Source organism: Schistocerca serialis, chromosome 5 (assembly GCF_023864345.2).
Source record: "Schistocerca serialis cubense isolate TAMUIC-IGC-003099 chromosome 5, iqSchSeri2.2, whole genome shotgun sequence".
Taxonomy (NCBI): domain Eukaryota; kingdom Metazoa; phylum Arthropoda; class Insecta; order Orthoptera; family Acrididae; genus Schistocerca; species Schistocerca serialis.
In genome coordinates, this window is record NC_064642.1 from 668332870 (window position 1) to 668356671 (window position 23802).

Genomic DNA, 23802 nt, shown 5'->3' on the forward strand with positions numbered 1-23802 from the left:
TGGCGGCAGAAACCTGAAGTGCGGCTTCTGCCGAACAAAACTTTATAAGTTTTTCTACGTATCTGTAGTGTGTCGTAACCATATGTCAATGAATGGAGCTACAGTGAATTTATGAAATCGCTTCAATCATTTGTAATAGCCCTGTATATATATTTTGTCATTACCAATTATGTTCTGTACTCGGTGCATGTGCACTATATTTACTTCATATTCTTCACCTATATATCTGTATATTCTGTGATTGTAAAGTTAGTTAGTTAACAAAAATTTGTTGCTCATGGCAAGTCCAAATGATTCACCAATGCTGCCAAATTTTTGTCCCCCCCAGTGGAGGGTTATGAAACACGTATGTATTCATTACCAGCGATGGCGAGGCATGACAGAATCTCTGGCCAGAGAGTTATTTATCGTTGAATTTTTCTCTGGGAATATTCACTTACAAAGGGAAGGCCTCAGACACGGCCAACCGATTCGGTTCAAATTTTGCAGGTCGCTTGTGTACAACCTAAAACGAAGGAATCTACGATATTTTCGGTCAACACCCCCGCAATTTTGAGAAAATCACCCCTAAAGGTTATGATGAGCCATCGACTCAAAATTGGAGGGATCGATGGATATTTGTAAATAGAGCATTTTTCATCATCAGGTATGGGGTCCGCAAACGCATACTTTTCCAGAAATCGAGGTAAGAAACCTTTACAACTGCCACTTCTGTACCCACATGGTAAACGGTTTTCGCCGACAACGGCGATAGCGCAACGGCCTAGGTAACTGGCTGGGAATTGGAAAACCCACGTTCGAATGTCGACGAAAGCTCGAAGATGTTATTCTTTTCGTTTGTATTTTTCCATATCTCAAATGATAGGGATTGGAGGGTTAATAAGGTAAGTAAATCAATAAGGAATGATAATAATAAGGTAGGCAAACCAATTTCCCAAACGCCGTGTGTTAGTAAAGTATTAAACTTTAAAGCCTTGTCACATGAAAATAACTCCGAGTAAGAGTGCTTCGAATTCCTCACTAGGGATCACAGGTAGCCAACCGCGCGACGCTTGTTTGCAGTGAGGCACGGGACAGATAGCACGCGGTGTAAGTAGGCTGTTTAGGTTTTTATATTGGTAACGCCACGTAGCGCTCTGTATGAAAATCACTGGCTGTTCTGTGTGCAGTCTATGGCTGGGTAGCATTGTTGTAATATTCGCTATTGTAGTGTTGGGCTGTTGGCTGTTAACAGCGCGTAGCGTTGCACAGTTGGAGATGAGCCGCCAGCAGTGGTGGATGTGGGGAGAGAAATGGCGGAATTTTGAGAGCGGATGATCTGGACGTGTGTCTATCAGAAACAGTATGTTTGTAAGAATGGATGTCATGAACTGCTATATATATTATGACTTTTGAACACTTTTATGGTAAATACATTGTTCTCTATCAATATCTTTCATTTGCTAACTATGCCTATCAGTAGTTAGTGCCTTCAGTAGTTTGAATCTTTTATTTAGCTAGCAGTATTGGCGCTCGCTGTATTGCAGTAGTTTGAGTAACGAAGATTTTTGTGAGGTAAGTTATTTGTGAAACGTATAGCTTAATTTAGTCAGGGCCAATCTCTTGTTGGGATTATTGAAAGTCAGATTGCGTTACGCTAAAAAATATTGCGTGTCAGTTTAAGCACAGTCATGCATAATTTTTCCAAGGGGACGTTTAATAAGGAAAAATTATACATGTAGTGATTTTCCATCGTTAATGTGCCGAATGAAATACGTTTTGTGAATGAATACAGTGTTGTTCCGTAAGTAACATATGACGAGTACTGTATGTAGTTTGTAGGAATTAGCTCGTCTGTTCATGCCGTAGTAACTAGTGTCATATCATTCAGGTGCATAATCTGAATAATGGAGGATGTACACCTTTCGACTAGCGCTGTAATATGTAGTTAGGAGCCTGTCACAGACGATGGCAAGCGGGAAGTTACCAACGCTGGTTTTGGTTTGTAAAGGTGGTGCAAGACAGATGAATTATCAATGCACTACTGGAAGCAGACAGTTCTGTTTCTCGGCGTTCCAGATTGATAGGAGCGGCCATCGTCGAGCGATTTTTGGAGCTGACGAACGAAATGACTTTTGTCGATACTGAAGTACTATACCATGAAGACGAAGCAGGTGATTCAGTGGAAGACTTCCCGACCAGTGAATCGCAAAATGGTCATAACACTTTGGAAATCTCCACGTCACTGAGAATATGTGTTTCATCTGTTCCCGATGAGTATTACGAACCGGTTACTAAACGATTGGACTACGGCGCTATACCCCTTGAAGTAAAGGTAAAGGCGGTAGCGCTAGCCAGGAATCATCCAAATTGGAACTTACAAACACTGCAAAAGAATGGAGTAACAACAGTCCTGAAAAGGAAGAAGGACTTGAAATTGTGGAAAAGTGATATCGTTAAAGGAGGGACAAGATACGACAAATACCAGGCGATAAATAAGTGGACGTACTACAGATTTGTCGAATCTCGTTGTCGCAACGAGAATGTAACGACGAGAATACTTCAGGAGTGCCCTGCGGATGCAGCGCTTCAGTATACGGCCAACAATGATTTTACGTTTGCTGCATCATTACCTTGGGCAAGAAATTTCAAATCGGAGTATAAAATTCGTCAACGGCACGTCACTAAATACGTCTCTCATAAGGAGGTACAAAATATAGTAGATATACAGAAAGTGGCGGCTCTAATCAGCACGAAAACGGCGTCACTTATGACCGGTTTTAATCGTGATTACGTGATCAACACCGACCAACAGGATGTGAGTATCGGGTGAACATTCGACGCACGTTATCGCATAAGGGAGAAAGACGAACCCTTGTCGCAGTTGGTAGTAAAAACAAACTAACACATCAGTACACGGCGCAATATGCCATCACAGCCTCTGGAAAAGTGTTGCCTAAGGTTTTCCTGTGTTTACAAGAAACGAATGTTACATTTGGTCCTCGGGTTATAGAAGAGATAAATCGTTTAACCGACTCGTTGAAAAATGTTTACATTACCTGCTCCAAATCCGGGAAACTGACGAATGCAATTTACAGAACATTTCTTGAGAATGTTTTAAAACCATATGTTTCTGATACCAAGTTTTGTCTAATATTGGATTCCAGGAGTGGACAATTTAATACTACAATATATGACACAATGTTTATAGATGGCGAGGGTCTGCCAAACTGCACACCTGTATGCCAACCGTGTGATGTTTATTTCTATCGCCAGGCTTCAGAATTGCAGTGTGGTTCTGGAAACCCAGAGGGAATTGCACAACCGCACGGATGCAATAACTATTCACAGCATATTTCATAACCAACTTTCAGCACCAATTTTAAAAAATGGCTCTGAGCACTATGGGACTTAACTTCTCAGGACATCACTCCCCTAGAACTTAGAACTACTTAAACCTAACTAACGTAAGGACATCACACACATCCATGCCCGAGGCAGGATTCGAACCTGCGACAGTAGCGGTCGCGCGGTTCCAGACTATAGCGCCTAGAACCGCTCGGCCACTGCGGCCGGCAGCACCAAATTTTTGAGGCAGTGATATCGTATGCGTGGTACGCATGAAAATTAATTCCCGAAAAAGACATTTTTAAATGTAAACCAAGTTTGTTTTCCGCCGACTCTTTGGAAGGATCAGTGTAGCTGTCGAAAGATTGCATTCATTAGATGTTCTTGGTGTCGTGAGTATATTTGTTTCGAATGTTTATATGACAAGTACCATCCATCTAGTTGTTCGAAGAAAAGTGAGGACACGTAACGGTGACTGGAAGAGACATTGTAATGTGACCTGGAGTATCATTTTAGTTGTTGACTATCCTAAGAGGTTTGAGAAATTAATTTGCCTACCTTATTATTATCATTCTTTATTGATTTACTTACCTTATTAACCCTCCTATCCCTATCAATTGATATATGGAAAAATACAAACGAAAAGAAAAACACCCGGTAGGTTTCTTCGAGATTCGTACCCGGGTTCTGCGATTCCCAGACAGTTACCTTTTTTTATATCTCATTTTGTTCTATATTGTTCGTTGTATTTGTTCGTGGCGGACGACCGATGACACCCGTTCAGGTTATTCGTTGATCTGTTCACTCAGTTTTTATATTACAGAGGGTAGACAAACCCTCTGACAAAACACGCTGAGCTACCGTGCCGGCATACCTTGGCAGTTGCGCTATCGCTGCTGCCGGCGAATAAGCGTTTACCATGTGGGTACAGAAAGGGGAGTTGTAAAGGTTTCTTACCTCGATTTCTGGAAAAGTATGTGTTTTCGGACCCCATACCTGATGATGAAACATGCTCTATTTATAATTATCTATCGATCACGCCATTTTTGAGTCGGTTGCTCGCCATAACCTTTAGGGGTGATTTTCTCAAAAACGCGGGGGTGTTGACCGAAAATATCGTAGATTCCATCGTTTTAGGTTGTACACAAGCGACCTGCCAAATCTGAGCCGAATCGGTTGGCCGTGTCTGAGGCCTTCCCCTTGTTAAACATACAGTGTAACTCGTGCAAGGAACCATGTCGGCCAAGGAGTATCGTAAACTGGTTGCAGATCATTTACACCCCTCTTGTTTTTTGACAGCATTGCCACATTTCAACAAGATAATGCGCCATGCCACAAATCCAGGAATGTGATGGAGTGTTTTGAGGAACACAGCGGCTAGTAGCAATTGATGTCCTAGCCTCTCACCTCGCCAGATCTGAAACCATCCGAACACATCTGGAATGTGACTGAACGTGTCATCAGAGTTCATCGCCCCTCTCCCCTAAATTTACGGAAATTAGGAGGTTTGTGTCTGCAGTCAAGGAGCCACATCCCTACAGCGACCTTCCAAGGAGTCTTTGCTTCCACCCCGCATGCCATGAGGCGTCGCCGCTGTTATCCTTGCCAAAGATGGTCGTACCGAATTTTAGGTAGGTATTTATAATTTTCTCGCTGATCAGTGTAAATGGGAAAAACTCCTAAAATATGAACTAGGTAAGTTAATTATTATTATGTACGTGAAAACCTATGTATTTAAAGGACAACTACACCGTACAGATTCCCTGGAAGACAGTTCCAGGCAATCGATAATGGTTTGAGACACTACGGTGTTATCTGTCACATAAAATGATTAAGATATTACTCGACTGATATTTGTCAATAAAAGCACAGTAGAAGTGCTCCTGCAGATTCGAATATGTTACCGGGAATCTGATGAGAGCAGTAGCACCTAGATTAACTTAAGGCATTTAGCCGTTGTGCAAAATTGTAGGACGAGACAGAAACTTCTGTTATTTGCTGGCCTTGTGAAGAAATTTATAAAGGGAGGGGGTGGCTATGAATTTCTGTGGTAACTGAACCTTATTTACCTGTATTCAGTTGTGATATACATTATGAAGTTTCATAAAAATCTACTTCTATTTTCACAATCTACAAACCACACTACAGTGCCTTTAAGAGGGTTCGCCGAACCACCTTCACAATATTTCTCTATTATTTCTCTCTCGAAAAGCGCGCGGAAAAACCACCTATAACTTTCCGTGTAAGGTCTGATTCGGAAATGATCGTTTTTCCCCGTATAGCTCGGCGTCAACAAAATATTTTGTCGTTCGGAGGAGAAAGATTGTGACTGAAATTTCGTGAGAAGATCCCACCGCAACGAGAAACTCCTTTGTTTTAATGATGTGCACCTCAAATCCTGGTAGCCGCGCAGTCTATCACCGATCGCGTAATTCCCCACGTCGGAGGTTCGAGGCATCCCTCGGACATGGGTGTGTGTGTTGTCCTCAGCGTAAGTTAGTTTCAGTTAGATTTCGCAGTGCGTAAGCTTAGGGACCGATGACCTCAGCAGTTTGGTCCCATAGGATCTTACTACAAATTTCCAAATTCCCAAAATTCATGTCGTTGATACTCTCTCCCTTACTTCTCGATAAAACAAAAACTGCTCTTCTTTGAACTTTCTCAATGTACTCCGTTAATCCTATCTAGTAAGAATTCCACAACGTCCAAGAGCACTCGAAAAGAGGAAAAACAAGAGTAGTGTAGGTAGTGTCTTTGGTAGATCTGTTGCATCTTCTAAGTGTTCGACCAATAAAGCACATTCTCTGGTCCGCCTTTCCCACAACATTTTCAGTGTTATTTCCAAATTAAGTTGTTCGTAATTTTAATTCCTAGATATTTAGATGAATTTAGGGCCTTCCCTTTAGCAGTAATGCGGATGGCTTCACACTTTTCGTTTCTTATGGGCAACTGCCAATTTTTGCACCATACAGAAAACTTCTCTAAATCGTTTTGCAATACGTTTTGATCTTCTGATGACTTTACTAGAGGACAGAATCTGCGAAACGATCATCAGCAAACGACCTAAGACGGCTGCTCAGATTGTGTTCCAAACCGTTTAAATGGCTAACGAACAGCAGAGAGCCCATAACACTACCCTGGGGAACGCGATAAATCACTTCTGTTTTACTGGATGACTATCCGTCAGTTACTACGAACTGTGACCTCTCCGACAAGAAATCACGAATCCATTCGCGTTACTGAGACTATATTCCGTAACCACACAAGCCGCTTGTGAGGTACAGTGTCAAAAGCCTTCTGAAAGTCTAGCTCTTTTCAAAAAAAATTCTGTGGTAGAAGACCTGCATTAAACTACACCCTTGGTAATCTTTTAAAGCACTGACTTAGACAGTAAGAGTATCATGACGAAATCAACAGTACTATCGGTCTAGTGTTGAACGAAATGACTCTGTTGACGAGCGGGCTAAGAGGACAGACCAAAACGTTAGGCGTGAAATAGTACTACCACACAGAGGAGAAACGCTGCACTCATGTCAGTGTGGTATTAGTAGGTTTATTTTCTTATTTCTTCCTGAACCAAAGGTCATGGCAAACGCGGACTGTGAAAACGTACGTCAGAAATAAGCGAATATCTTAAAATCAAGTTAAACACATCACTGGAGGTTTACGAGGTTGCTACAGAAAATGTACTGCATAACAATCATACTAAAGCATTTGTAATTGAATAGAAGCACTAAGCAGAATTTTCTACTCCACAGCAGAGAATGTGCTATCTGTGAACCTTCGTTTTTGTAGCAGTGATATGTGTGACGACGTGCAGCGCTCACTGTATGAACTCGCGTTGCGTTGTGACAGAACCGGGCGGGCGCTGTCAGTGCTGACTGCCTGTCACACAGGCCGCTGTTATTTTACGAAATAAAAAGAGAAACAAAAGCTAAAAGCATTTCACGAAACGGTAGCGCGAGCGAGTGCCAACGCAGCGAGCGTAAACACAGACGGCGGCAAAGGCGTTGTGAGATCAAATGTAAAATAAGTAAGTGAATAAAAATGTAAAAAAAAAAAAATTCTGCTGTCAACGGGGATAATTAGGGGCGGCGAAACGTAAGTCAGCGCAAGTGCTCCGGAGCAAAAATTTCAATCAGCAATGGAAGTCTTTTTACAGATTGAATGTTTAGCGGGAAACCTGGCGTGAGAGACGAACGGAAGGAAAACAAAACGAATTCCGAACTTGCTGTTGAGAACAAGCTTAAAAGGCTTAACTACATGACAAATGGTTCAAATGGCTATGAGCACTAGGGGACTTAACTTCTGAGGTCACCAGTCCCCTAGAACTTAGAACCACTTAAACCTAACTAACCTAAGGACATCCATGCCCGCGGCAGAATTCGAACCTGCGACCGTAGCAGCCGCGCGGATCCAGACTGTAGCGCCTAGAACCGCTCGGCCACACTGGCCGGCACCTCACAAAAAACCGGATTTTGGGTTACTTCAGCGGCTGAAATTCTGGTGATAGTTGTGATAGTTATTTTATTCATAAGACGGTCACTCTTGCAAGAGTGTAGGATATGTCGTGATATTACAGATTAAGAACAAAAATCATGAAACAATTACGCACATTTACATACCCATAGGTGTAATTTGACAGGGGGAGGACAGGCCTTATGGCAGGAAACATCACGGTATTTTCCTCAAGTAATTCAGGGAAAACACCGGTAACCTAAATCTGGATGAACCGAATCTCTATCATTCCGAACACAAGGAGGGATATCAAAAACTGGACACCATCAATAAGCATAACTCCAATGAAAAATACTAGTTTGCTTATACAGCCTTCCAAGGAAATTACTTCATAACGTAAAAAGCTAGTTGCTGCACTGCTCTCCTCTCAACATCAGTCAGTGCACACACTCCACAAACACAATAGGAGCATCATCTGTAAAATGGCGATGATGATTGTATTTCATTTTGTTTGTCAGAACTTCTCTTTCGCTTGTGTGAAAAACTGGAACCGCATACTCCATAATTAGTGAGATTTCGAATCCAAAATCGGAAAAAGATGCTAGTGTTATAGATTCTTCAGCTTTGTTGTAACCTTTGGAATATGGAAGTGTCCTGTGAATTGATAGACAAGTTAACTTTTATTTACCTGTGTAAATTTTTCATTCACTACTCTGTAATCCTTTACTGTTTTATGTGTTTTTGAGGTACTTTCTGACTGCTTGAGTTTGTTCTGGTAAAGCTATTTGGACAATTTGTTCTACTATGTCATTTCTTGGTAGAAAACTGTGCTTTGTGTTTTTTTGTTTATTCATTCTTCGTCTTAGTTTTTTCAGTAATTCTCAAGGTTATTTTTCATGTGCTGTAATGTCTTGTGACTGTATTCACCTGGTGAAATTAAAATCCTCAATGTTTTTGAAGGGTCTTTGCAATGAGCAATAAAAATCACTTTTGGTAATTGTTATAATCGTTCGTCTCTGTGTATTAGGTCTTTTAAATATTTAACCAGGACGTGAACATAAACATCTGCTAATGCAATGTCATCTTCGTACAGTTTCCTTTCTAAGAGGTGGATGGTCAGTTCTAACGAAACTTTGATACGTTATTGTAAGTAAAAAACCTAACTAAATTAAATGTGCTGAACGATAGGTAAGACAACATTTCAAAAAGCAACTGAAGGACGAAGAAGTTCTGAAAAACCTGAATTTAATCTTGTGAGAAACAAAATTTAATAGTGAGGTACGGTAAAAACCGGTTTGAGGCACACAGCAATCGTCGAAAAACATGTAGAGAGAACACATGATATTCTAATGGAAACGCAGATATGAAAAACGACAAGTTGTCACTGAAGACTGGAGGAGGTACAAGTAGTTATTCACTATTTATAGGGTCACATTTTTTTCAAACATTTGTTACGTGATGATTTAGAATTGCCCTTTGAAAGTTAATGGTAGCCTAAAACTGTGTGCTGGGCAGGCAGCCAAAACTGGGAGTTTAGCAAATGTGCTCAATCAGAGACAAATTTCTTCTGTACTGGTCAGCCCTTGTTTGCCGAAGCCGTACGTGAGTCGGTGTTTCTAAATGTCTGAGCTTACTTTTGGTCAAGTCAGAGCATTTTCACTCTCAGGGAATGAACCTAGTGGAGCAGATGCCTTTAGGAATGAAGGGTTTTATGTAGGAAGTTTTCTGTTGCCTTCCGCCGACCTATTGTGAAGTGTGCCTTGTGTAACTGTCACGTGGATGAATGTAATGAGTGCTTATACAGCTTAGTGTTTGGTTTGTGCTGTTGTGTATCGAGGGAAGTGAGAGGGTAAACAGCCAGTGCCGGCACGTAGCTTACTTCTCTCGAGTAGCAATAAGGGAGCCGCCGACCATAACGTACCCCCTCCCCCCCCCTCCATCAGACGGACGGGTCCCCATCGACAGTGTTCAGTGTTGCAAGTCGTCATTACGTCACTACTTGAGACACTTTGGAGAGGTTTGGAATTTAATCCAAGAATTTAGCACAAACACTGGTGACGAACACCTCTTCGTCTTTGGCAGCCAAATACTGGCAGCGAAAATTTTCCATTTCCAGGTTTCGAACCTGCCTATCTCCAAGCACTTTTTCCGGAGGTGTTGTTGTTGTTGTTGTGGTCTTCAGTCCTGAGACTGGTTTGATGCAGCTCTCCATGCTACTCTATCCTGTGCAAGCTTCTTCATCTCCCAGTACCTACTGCAACCTACATCCTTCTGAATCTGCTTAGTGTATTCATCTCTTGGTCTCCCCCTATGATTTTTACCCTCCACGCTGCCCTCCAATACTAAATTGGTGATCCCTTGATGCCTCAGAGCATGTCCTACCAACCGATCCCTTCTTCTGGTCAAGTTGTGCCACAAACTTCTCTTCTCCCCAATCCTATTCAATACTTCATCATTAGTTATGTGATCTACCCATCTAATCTTCAGTATTCTTCTGTAGCACCACATTTCAAAAGCTTCTATTCTCTTCTTGTCCAAACTATTTACCGTCCATGTTTCACTTCCATACATGGCTACACTCCATACAAATACTTTCAGAAATAACTTCCTGACACTTAAATCTATACTCGATGTTAACAAATTTCTCTTCTTCAGAAACGCTTTCCTTGCCATTGCCAGTCTACATTTTATATCCTCTCTACTTCGTCCATCATCAGTTATTTTGCTCCCCAAATAGCAAAACTCCTTTACTACTTTAAGTGTCTCATTTCCTAATCTAATACCCTCAGCATCACCCGACTTAACTCGACTACATTCCATTATCCTCGTTTTGCTTTTGTTGATGTTCATCTTATATCCTCCCTTCAAGACACCATCCATTCCGTTCAACTGCTCTTTCAAGTCCTTTGCTGTCTCTGACAGAATTACAATGTCATCGGCGAACCTCAAAGTTTTTATTTCTTCTCCATGGAGACTGATGACCATAGATGTTAAGTCCCATAGCGCTCAGAGTCTTCTCCATGGATTTTAATACCTACTCCAAATTTTTCTTTTGTTTCCTTTACTGCTTGCTCAATATAGAGATTGAATAACATCGGGGAGAGGCTACAACCCTGTCTCACTCCCTTCCCAACCACTGCTTCCCTTTCATGCCCCTCGACTCTTATAACTGCCATCTGGTTTCTGTACAAGTTGTAAATAGCCTTTCGCTCCCTGTATTTTACCCCTGCCACCTTTAGAATTTGAAAGAGAGTATTCCAGTCAACATTGTCAAAAGCTTTCTCTAGGTCTACAAATGCTAGAAACGTAGGTTTGCCCTTCCTTAATCTAGCTTCTAAGATAAGTCGTAAGGTCAGTATTGCCTCACGTGTTCCAGTATTTCTACGGAATCCAAACTGATCTTCCCCGAGGTCGGCTTCTACTAGTTTTTCCATTCGTCTGTAAAGAATTCGTGGTAGTACTTTGCAGCTGTGGCTTATTAAACTGATGGTTCGGTAATTTTCACATCTGTCAACACCTGCTTTCTTTGGGATTGGAATTATTATATTCTTCTTGAAGTCTGAGGGTATTTCGCCTGTTTCGTACATCTCGCTCACCAGATGGTAGAGTTTTGTCAGGACTGGCTCTCCCAAGGCCGTCAGTAGTTCCAATGGAATTTTGTCTACTCCGGGGGCCTTGATTCGACTCAGGTCCTTCAGTGCTCTGTCAAACACTTCACGCAGTATCGTATCTCCCATTTCATCTTCATCTACATCCTCTTCCATTTCCATAATATTGTCCTCAAGTACATCGCCCCTGTATAGGCCTTCTATATACTCCTCCCATCTTTCTGCTTTCCCTTCTTTGCTTAGAACTGGGATTTCATCTGAGCTCTTGATGCTCATGCAGGTGGTTCTCTTATCTGCAAAGGTCTCTTTAATTTTCCTGTAGGCAGTATCTATCTTAACCCTAGTGAGATAAGCCTCTACATCCTTACATTTGTCCTCTAGCCATCCCTGCTTAGCCATTTTGCACTTCCTGTCGATCTCATTTTTGAGACGTTTGTATTCCTTTTTGCCTGCTTCATTTAACGCCTTTTTATATTTTCTCCTTTCAACAATTAAATTGAATATTTCTTCTGTTACCCAAGGATTTCTACTAACCCTCTTCTTTTTACCTACTTGATCGTCTGCTGCCTTCACTACTTCATCCCTCAGAGCTACCCATTCTTCTTCTACTGTATTTCTTTCCCCCATTCCTTTCAATTGTTCCCTTATGCTCTCCCTGAAACTCTGTACAACCTCTGGTTCTTTCAGTTTATCCAGGTCCCATCTCCTAAAATTCCCACCTTTTTGCAGTTTCTTCAGTTTTAATCTACAGGTCATAACCAACAGATTGTGGTCAGAGTCCACATCTGCCCCTGGAAATGTCTTACAATTTAAAACCTGGTTCCTAAATCTCTGTCTTACCATTATATAATCTATCTGATACCTTTTAGTATCTCCAGGGTTCTTCCATGTATACAACCTTCTATCATGATTCTTAAACCAAGTGTTAGCTATGATTAAGTTGTGCTCTGTGCAAAATTCTATCAGGCGGCTTCCTCTTTCATTTCTTAGCCCCAATCCATATTCACCTACTACGTTTCCTTCTCTCCCTTTTCCTACACTCGAATTCCAGTCACCCATGACTATTAAATTTTCGTCTCCCTTCACTATCTGAATAATTTCTTTTATTTCATCATACATTTCTTCAATTTCTTCGTCATCTGCAGAGCTAGTTGGCATATAAACTTGTACTACTGTAGTAGGTGTGGGCTTCGTATCTATCTTGGCCACAATAATGCGTTCACTATGCTGTTTGTAGTAGCTGACCCGCACTCCTATTTTCCTATTCATTATTAAACCTACTCCTGCATTACCCCTATTTGACTTTGTGTTTATAACCCTGTAGTCACCTGACCAGAAGTCTTGTTCCTCCTGCCACCGAACTTCACTAATTCCCACTATATCTAACTTTAACCTATCCATTTCCCTTTTTAAATTTTCTAACCTACCTGCCCGATTAAGGGATCTGACATTCCACGCTCCGATCCGTAGAACGCCAGTTTTCTTTCTCCTGATAACGACATCCTCTTGAGTAGTCCCCGCCTGGAGATTTTCCGGAGGTAATTTATTAATATTAAGTGTATAATCTTTGAAGGCAGTACAGACAATTTCGCATCGCGGAGCGTACACAAATGTCCTTTGTTGTGTTGCTGTGATCTTCAGTCCGAAGACTGGTTTGATGCTGCTCTCCGTAGTATTCTATCCGGTGCAAACCTTTTATCTCCTTCTGGATCTGTTTGCTGTATTCATAACTTCGTCTCTACTGTTCGTAGCTCAACAAGTCACCCCAATATTACACTGCTAATCCCTTGATGTCTCACAATGTGTCCTACCAACCGATTCCTTCTACTAGTACTCACGTTGCGCCTCAAATTTCTGTTGTATCCTATTGTATTCGATACCTCCCCATTATTTACATGATCTGCCCATCTAATCTTCAGCATTCTTCTGTAGTACTGCAGTTGAGAAGTCGTAATCTCTTCTTGTCTGAAGTGTTTATCGTCCATGTGTCCCGTCCATACACGGTTACACTCCATACAAATACTTTCTGAGAAGACGTCCTAACACTTGAACCTATATTTATGATAGCAAATTTGTCATCTTCAATTAGGCCTTTTTTGACACTGACAGTCTACATTTTATATGCACTCCACTTCGTCTATCATCAGTTATTTTTCTGTCCAAATAACAAGGTTTATCGATACTACTTTTAGTGTATCATGTCCTGATCTAGTGTTATATGTTTTACGCTTTATTATAACGGTAATTAGCATTTCGTTTTATTAGAGGCTACAGTTACAGTAACATACGAGGTAAATACCGAGTATCTGACTGACTTCTTCTTCCTCTTCTTCCCCTGCTTCACAATCTTCACTGCCATCTCTTGGCTGCATTACTGCTCTGATGAGTTTATGCCATCAGCTTCTTCCTCCAATACTTTCTTCCGGTTTTTCTCGGTACAGCACGTAATGTTTAAGAAGTTGGTCCTTTGCTATCTTCCCAATTTCAGTCAATGGCTGTTAAAATCTATCAGTGCCGCTGACTATGGCACAAGTACTTACATGACACCGCTATATATATATATATATATATATATATATATATATATATATATATATATATATATATATATATATATATATATATATACTTGGGTTAGCGTCCCCTTACGCACCGGATTAAACACTAGTGCATCAATTGAACGCTACAAATATTCAAAAATGTGGTGCTATAAACACAGTCATATCGCCTTTGTGCCTCAGTGCTCTTCACACCTGTCGTAGCTGGCATTTATGAGACCTATCCAGAACAATTGGCAAGAGTTCGAAGTGCAGCTTGCCATACCTTAAAAGAACTGACGAGGATGCGACAAAAATAACCAATTAGTGTTAAGATCACCAACAAACCCGCAGTCAGAATTAATGGGAGACGCAATCGAACCGGATTATGTGCCTGTGGGAGTGGTTTCGAGACAGTCTCAGTTATACAGGCATGCAGCAACCTGACGCTGAAGAGTGGAAGGATCGCGAGGTCTTGGGGCGGAAGTACCTGTTCCTAGGTAACACAAATTTTGTTACGGAAACGAAATTCAACTACAGACCAAAGTCCCTTGTACACTAGAATTATGCCAGGAATAAGATACAACAATAATAGAAACCAAAATAAAATATACTGAAAGGCAAAAATTCTGGCAACGAAGTAATTTTTAAATAAATGAATCAGTGCAGCGTGTCTTGTCACTAACTTCAACATCAAACCTTACCCATAAGAAGTGAGAAATAATATGCAGGGAATTGATAGACGGTATACTGCTTGATATCTTATTTTAGTGAAGTAAAATGTTTTAGTAAAATAAAATATCAAGCAGCGCACTGTCTTCCAGTTCTCTGCATAATTACGTTCTGTGACATTATATAAGCTGCAGGCCCACAATAAAAAAAAGTGAACTAAGATACATATTCATTTACCACTTACAATGGCCGAATGATACATTAAGCTAATTCTTTGTAAGCTTCGATAATGCATAAAAGCTTCCAACAGTCAATTAAACACCAGTGTTTCTATGGCGAATAAAGTAGAGGGCACACAATATAAAAACACAGAATTGGCCGCTACAGACAATTTCTGCAGACAATTCAGATTAATTCTAGTGAGATACATTTGATGGACTCCTGATAAAACATGTGCAGTTATTGATAGTGCAGTGATACTTCGCATTGTAACTCCGTTGTCCACTCCTGCATGTTTCAGAAAGGTGGTCACCAAAGCACTGTAAAAACCAACTTTTGTTCTTGCATTGACTGATTATTACCGCAATTTTTATTCCTATGTTTAGTATTTCATGCAGAGAAGACGCCTTCCTCCGTTGGAATTACTGTATTTCATGGCATTCAATGAATTTAATTACAAAACTCGCTTAAGCTTGGGCAGTCTTGCAAGAATTAGATAACAATGGAACACAAATAACTTCATCAGCTTTTACTGATAAATGGGGTGTTAGTCAGTGTGATTGGTAGCTTCATATCCTAACTGTTGTGTGAATTATCTTCAGAGCATGACGTATCTGAGGAATGAATGGCTACGAGAATTCGGTTTGCAATCTTACAGTAGACAGTTCTACGAAATAGTTAACTGATCACGTTTCAGTTTACGCAATGAGTGTCTTTGAGTGGCTTAGAGGCCTTATATTCCGAAGTATTTATATTTCAAAGTCACTTTTTACAACCTTTTAGGTGAAATGGAACTGTCAGCGTTAGAGAAAGATCTTGGATGTAATTGAATTTGGCCTATAGAAGGATTCCGCCGTTCTCCTGAAAAGCCTGACAGAGAGCACAAAAATTAAGATACCAGAGTGGCAATTTAGCTTTAATCTTTCCAGAAGTGAGTGCAACGTCTTAATAAGCACCCCCATCTTTCTATTAGCAAAACTGGCGCAATATTAAGATGTGGGAGTGAGCAATATACTTCGTAACAGTTAGAACTGCGAAAGAAGCTGAACCAATAAAAATGTTCAAGTCTTGTAACATTATACGTTCCTTAAGTACTGTGTAAAGCTTACCCCTGCTCCGCCTAGATACACCTCAAACAGTCGGACTTCGGAGACTTATATTTATCTTGAGGACACACTGCTTGGTAGTTATTTCTGACCAAGTCGACATACACGGAATGTTTAGTTAAAAGTGGTTCAAATGGCTCTAAGCACTGTGGGACTTAATATCCGAGGTCATCAGTCCCCTAGACTTAGAACTACTTACACCTAACTAACCTAAGAACATCACACACATGCATACCCTAGGCAGGATTCAAACATGCGACCATAGTAACAGCGCGGTTCAGGACTGAAGCGCCGGCCGGCTAATGTTTAGTTAGAGGAGACTCCGACCAAACAATTAAATTTTATTACACTTTGCTGACTTCAGCCGAATTTTATAACCACATTTATCGCATGAAGATGTCGCAGTACCCAAGCTCAGAAGTCCAGTATCTCATTGGTACTGGGGTGACAAAATGAACTCAGTTGCATGCGCTGATATTCTCGTCATGAGTTTGGATTCGCGTACTGCCTACCCTTCACGAGCTACGCAAATTTAATTTGTACTCTGTGCGTAAGTTTTAGAATTGGTCCTGCCACTGTATGGAAGATCAGCACGAAATTTAGCTGTGACTGTAACTGCCTAATTCATGTCGTTCTGACCGCTTCGGCTGCCTGTGATTTTGTTGTTCATAAAAATGGTTGGTAACACCGTCAGCCTGCTCCACATACGTGCTAAAAAGAGTGCACATGTCAGTGAAATAGTAATCTCCTTTGACTGCTTCACACCGTTTATGTAAAGTTAAAATTTTTCAATACTAATTTTCTCATCTATGTGACTGATAACTGTTGAAGCAAAAGTGCGCCTCAAAGACATGTTTATTAGCGTAAATTTTCTGCTTTCTATCTATAGGTTTACTAGTAACTTCCTTTGGCTGTTTCACTGCCATATATTTAAAGTTTTAATTTTTTTTCAAACAAAATTTTTCATCTATACAATTGACATACTTTTACGCAAAAGTGTGCTTCACAGAAATGGACATTTCAAATTTTTCGCATTCGAAGATCTCACAAACTAGTGAGACACGAGTCACCTCAGGTTACTTTACAACTGTGAATGTAATTTTTTTGAATTTTTCAAAAATGGTTCAAATGGCTCTGAGCACTATCGATCTTAACTTCTGAGGTCATCAGTCCCCTAGAACTTAGAACTACTTAAACTTAACTAACCAAAGGACATCACACATATCCATGAGCGAGGCAGGATTCGAACCTGCGACCGTAGCGCCTAGAACCGCTATGCCACCCCGGCGGGCTTTTGAATTTTTGCTAGTAATTCCCGCGGGACGAAATTCCCCCTCGTCCCCTTATGACCGAGCGTGTAAATTAACTATTATTAATTTTTTTGCCTTATTGTTTTTGTATTTATTGGTGCTACAGTCTATTCCATTTGTCGCAGATGTATTTGTTACAGCCAGTGTTACAGCCAGTGTCAACAATCTGCTGATGTGTGTACAGAAACTATTGTTTGAGGAAATTACATATAAAATTTTGCACGAACAAATATTACTTCCTTTGGCAAACTAAAAATAGGTATCTGTTTCTTTCAGACCTTATTTTATTTCCTCTCAGCACCGTACTACTCCTAGTTCATAGCTTTCTACGATTTAAAACGCATCAAAACTGGGTGGTGATGTATTTGGTAACAAGACGCTGTGGAATTTTTTATTTCTCCTTGAAGAAATCGCACCAGGTGTCTGAGGCCTTATACGCAAAATCTTCCTATCGAAATTCAGGTCTGTATGCTAGTCGGACACCCACAAATCGATTATTCTATATTTATTTCGAGTCGATCCTCGGCTTGTCAGTTTGTTTCTCCACCACGATATCTCTTTTTATTTGCGAGAGTTTGCCCTCGAACAGTGCCCAGTACAAATTAACACTCTCCGGAAAAGTGTTGTTCGCTTCATAGAAGTCAGGGACTAATTTGCACCTCGAATCTAGCAAGGCGTAAACCAATCATTGGAACAGCATCAATTTTTCGACAATTTTTCGTGGCCGTACGTAACAATGGAGCCGCTTTTGTACATTACTGATTCGTGTGATGGGCAAATGGGCAAATCTAACACTCCTTATACAATTGCCTGATTGTTGAAGAAATCGGAATTTCGACGGTTTCACTGAAAAACATTTTACCAGAGTGTACGCCGTTCTGCAAAACCTGTGACCAACACTGTTACTGAGAGGTGAAGAATTACATTCACCCATCACATAAAGCACAGCAGAGGAATCACAAGCAGAAGCGACGAAATTAATGAAATATACGCCTGGATCCGTAAGCAGTTGCGTGATCCAGGTCTCTAGAAACCGCCTTGATATGCTTTATTTGCCAAGAAATTATCACGAAATCGCAAAGTATTTAACAATGTTAAATACACCGCGATTGAAATTACTGTATAACTGACAGACTGTAGTGGCAGGGGAGCCGTCGAACAAGCTACGGTTCATAAGTCCCACCGTCTGTGTACGAAAGTGGCGCAACAGAAAGCATGTGGCACTGGAGAACGAACTACTATTGGGTGGCGGCTGACCCCTATCACTCGCCTCGTTGGGTCGTCAAAGTAATTTTAATCGGCATCTAGCTTGTTATTCCTGAAGATATTCACACTAACGAATGTGACTATGGCACATGTGCATTCACACGTTGCTCGTAGTCCTCTGCACCTCGAAGCTTTTAATGTTTTTATGATCTAAATCACCTTAGGAACGCACTATTTCTCTTGAAGTATAAAAGTAAAAAATTAGAAATAAAACTGAAATACAAGAATTTATATGCTATGTACATTTATGGGATTTGAAAGGCGTATTTCTTTTGTTAGTGATGAAGTTGTCTTTCGCGATGTCACGAAAATATACGATACTTCCTTGACAAGAAAAGAACAACACCGAGCAAAGAATTTCGAAACTTTGCTCTTAACCATTACCCTACTCATACTCATGCTTTGCTGACATGCGCTCCAACTGATGAAGTAGCACAATAACTTTGTGATTCTTTTCGGAAACTATTGAGTGTTTGTAATAAACCTTTTGCATTTTCTTTATGTTTTCGTCTTCTTTAAAGGCAAAGAGAGAAGAAGAAGCGGTAGCCCATCATAGAGCCTATGCCTACCGTCATGTATTTTTTGACTTTCAGTTGTTAAAAAACAGGATTTTTTCTGGTACCAGAGGGAGGAAGGAAGGATTCGCGCTCAGCTAGTGAACGAGTGAGAAGCACGCCATTTTTAGCGAGTTATTGTAGACCGCCATTTTGGGGTCGCTATGAATAAGTGAGGAGTATGTATTTCATATGTGCACCGTTTAGAAAAACACGGTAATGTTTTATTAACAGAAAGGTCGTGTGAGTTGTTATTTCAAATAGTACAATAATTACAAGAACTGAAGCCCACCTGTCCGCAGCTCGTGGTCGTGCGGTAGCGTTCTCGCTTCCCACGCCCGGGTTCCCGCGTTCGATTCCCGGCGGGGTCAGGGATTTTCTCTGCCTCGTGATGACTGGGTGTTGTGTGATGTCCTTAGGTTAGTTAGGTTTCAGTAGTTCTAAGTTCTAGGGGACTGATGACCATAGCTGTTAAGTCCCATAGTGCTCAGAGCTATTTGAACCATTTAAAGGGCTTTAAATGGTTCAAATAGCTCTGAGCACTATGGGACTTTGGAAAATTACGAAGATCCGATAAGCTTAATGGGAACACGGTCAAGACTTCGAAGGTGAACACGGCGACCAAACGTAGCATTATAAAGAATGGTAAGCACAAATCTACAGCGGAGGAAGACACTACTTCGCCCTGCAAAATAATATTAACTAATACGAACTTATTTCCAGGCATAGCTCAGCTTATTGTGCTTGTAATTCATGCCGAAAAATTAATCTCATTAATTCAATACATTTTAAAAAGCCACGCATTTCAACATTTTATTATCATCTATTCCATTATTTTATTATACTATAAAGTGGCGACAGGTGACAGGCACGATACGTAGTGGGCAAAACTGTGAGTACTAGTATTGTTAGGAAAATGATTGTACATGTATGTTAACAATTTCTTTATGTTCCATGTACGCTGATGATGTGACGGAGACAGTGATGTGATACTGAAGAAATACTATCAAAAGGAAATAATAAATAAATTAGAAGGAAGAAGGCGACAATATCAAGAGCACACAACAAAGCACAATAGAGGAAGTACCGTTTACAAGACAACAATCAGGTAGGACCGCGCAATGCATATAGAGAATGCGTTCCCAGTAGACCTATTAGAAAATCCATCCACCTATTTCCTAAAATCCAGAACCTAAAGCTTCAGAGATTAACGCTATTGTAGTCAAGTAGAGATAATAACATTTCTTTATTAGTACGGAAAATATATTGATTGAAGAACAGTTGAGACTACAATTACATACAATTGTATATGCATTTTTTCGCGTGAGAAGTAGCGCGGAAGTGAAATTTTAAAAAAGAAAATTTTTACTTTGATAACTGCAGTGGTATAAGGATTTCTATAAAACAATAAGGAAACGTCATTCGGAAATCAGAATGCCAATGTAGTGGATGTTTATTTGCAAAGTGCAACAATTAGTGGTTTGGAACCGTTTAGCGGTGATTATTTGGATGCTGGGCGCGACATGGCATTCTTGCATTCGACGCCCGTGAATACAGAACATTTAATTACAAGCGATACGTTAATTACAGTAGACGTAACTAACGGCACCTCGAGGCAAGAGAATATATTAAATGAGAGTAGTACGCGTAGTACTGACGCAGATGCTGACAGGCGTAGGCCGGAAGTGGATACGGAAGATATGCAAGCCTTATTTCGAGCCTTAACAGAATCCATACAAACAGGCATGAATGCAATGAAAGCAGACATAAATTCAAAAATGTCGGGTTTAGAGACTGAAATGTCAAGTTTACAAACGATACAAGCAGACATGACTAATATGAAAGCAGGTATGACCACAGTAAAGGCCGAGATCGAGAAGGTTAATACAAACATGACACACATTTCAGACGAGGTAAAAAATTTGCGCACAGAACTCAATAGTCTGGACACGAAGTTCACACAGCAGATTTCACAAATCTCCACGGAGGTGGATAGGAAAATTAATGAACAAGTACAAATTTCGGTTCACGATATGGGTGAGAAATTAAAAGGCATAATGGGTGAAAAATTTGAAACACTAACACACACGTATCGACAGGAGCTATCCGGAATTAGAGAAACCCAAGAGAATTTACAGGCAATGCAAAAGAATACGCAGGTCAACTTAGACAATGTACAATCAGAAGTAGCGAAACTACATTCTTTCGGTGACGACCTGCCAGAAAATGTAGAAAAAATCACATTGGAGGTAGGATTACTCAAGTTAGAACACAAGAGGATCAACTCAGACATTGTGCAGCTTTATAAATCCGTAAAGAGGAATGCAAAGGACAAAAATACAACGTTCGCAGAAAAATACGTACGTGAACAGCGAACCTATGTGGAAGCGGTAAAGGAATTAATGGGGGACAAGGAAGAAGAGATCTTAAAACGCGTAGGACATGATATCAGACAGTTATAACAACGGTTAAGAGACGAAATAGTTAAACAGGGTACGGTAATATCATCGCCGAGGGCGGTAAGCGGAGCGATAAACAGCCATCCGCCAGTGGGAGAAATCAGTGGCGCGGACAACAATGCCCAACCCACGCCGCGCAACCGCATGTCGACGCACGACGCGAGCAGCGGGCAAAACTTTGCTGAAACAAATATACCATCACCGCAGGGAAATGCTCTTCCGCCGTGCTGGACAGCGTTGTTAATGGATGAGAGCTTAATAAAACATCGGCAGTTTCCCGTATTCTCAAATGAGAAAAAGCGAACGCACCCGGTAGTGTTTGTCCGAGCCTTTAGAAATGTACTGCCCAGGACTTGGACAGAAGCTCAAAAGATTAAATATGTAGTAGGACACACCGAGGGTGATGCCCTTTTGTGGGCTACGGAGATGTCAGAACTTTGCGAGACATATGATCAGTTTGAGAACGCATTTTTAGATAAATGCTGGTCAACAGCTATCCAGGAGAGGTTAAGACGAGAGGTATTTAACCCAGTACCATATCATTCAAAATTCGGGGGGCTAAGAAGCTATTTTGAAAAATACCTAAACAAGACCCGTTACTGGAATAATCCGATATCTCATGTCGATGTACTGAAAATCTTAAAGAACAAGTTACCTGCAAATGTTAGAGAAAAATTAATAACTGTTCCCGAATATGATCTCGAGTATTTTCTTTCAGTGCTCGACTCAATAGATCTGATTCATGAGGATGGGCAAGACACGCCTAGTTATCGTAACGGTAATGGGCACAACCCAAACGGGAAGAACTACGGTAACGGCAATGGCTTTGGAAATTATGAGTATTTTCTTTCAGTGCTCGACTCAATAGATCTGATTCATGAGGATGGGCAAGCCACGCCTAGTTATCGTAACGGTAATGGGCACAACCCAAACGGGAAGAACTACGGTAACGGCAATGGCTTTGGAAATTATGAGTATTTTCTTTCAGTGCTCGACTCAATAGATCTGATTCATGAGGATGGGCAAGCCACGCCTAGTTATCGTAACGGTAATGGGCACAACCCAAATGGGAAGAACTACGGTAACGGCAATGGCTTTGGAAATTATAACAGTCGTGTGCGCATGAATGAATGGCACCGCCGCGCCACAACGGAAATCCGTACAATCGGTCTACCCATCAGCCACAGGGTGACCGAGGGTACGAAATTAAATATCAGCCCCATAGGTACGGTAATTGCCGAGACAATAGAAATTCGAGGGAAAACTTCGACAATAGGCGACAAGGAAATGCAAATTACCAGGAACGGAATATGCAACACAGGGATCCGAGAGATAACAGGCAGCCCGTACAGTCAAATCGAAACAACCGGGACACGAACTGGCGAGCACGCGAACATACGGTAAACATAGTAGAAGTGACGGCAGAAAATGAAACAACACCTTTACCGGCCCCAGGAAATAATAATCGAGCGTGGCTAGAGGAAGAAGGTAACGAACTGTCAGTGTGCCACAGTACTAATATGAGCGACTTAAACACTAAAACGAACAGGAACGGAAAGGAGGAAGCAGACATTGAAACAAACCTACACATACAGCATATCCGGAATCTATTTTTAAGGTATGATAAGGACGCAGAAATGAAAGAAGACTTGTTTATCGAAGAGAAAGGAACAACACGCAAGGTAAGTGAAATTATTCAAGCAATAATAAAGGTAAATGTGGGAAACATAGATGTACTAGTTGTTTTGGATAATGACGCGTCGACAAGCCTATTGTCTACTAGCTTGTTCAAAGAGATAGCGAGGGAAGTAAATGTAGAGAACTGTAAGATCGTAACGGCGATGGGAAGTAAATCTAAAGTTATAAAATTACAGGCCTGCATACCCATTAGTGTATGTGGTGTGATTTTGCAGTGTCTTTTCTTGTTGGTAGATAAACTTATAGTGAACCGTTCGTTATTATTTTACTGCACACTTGGTATGAAGGTGTCAAGAAGGTAGGAGGTTTGTCGCTCTTTGACGAATAAACCGACTGGCGCTCGGTTCCTCTCGAGCTAGGGGGTACAATATTTATATTTACGGTGCCTTCTTCCTCTTCTACTATCCTGCTTAATCAATAAGGAATGTTCAATTTTCTTTTACTATCTAACATGCAGAGAGTGAGATGCAGCCTAGTGAAAATAAATTTTCCTTGTATTTTGATATTGTACTTTCTTAAGACTTAATTCACAGCGCGCGAGCTTTAAGCGAGAGGCATGAGCGATGAGGTATACTGAGCCGTGCTGCC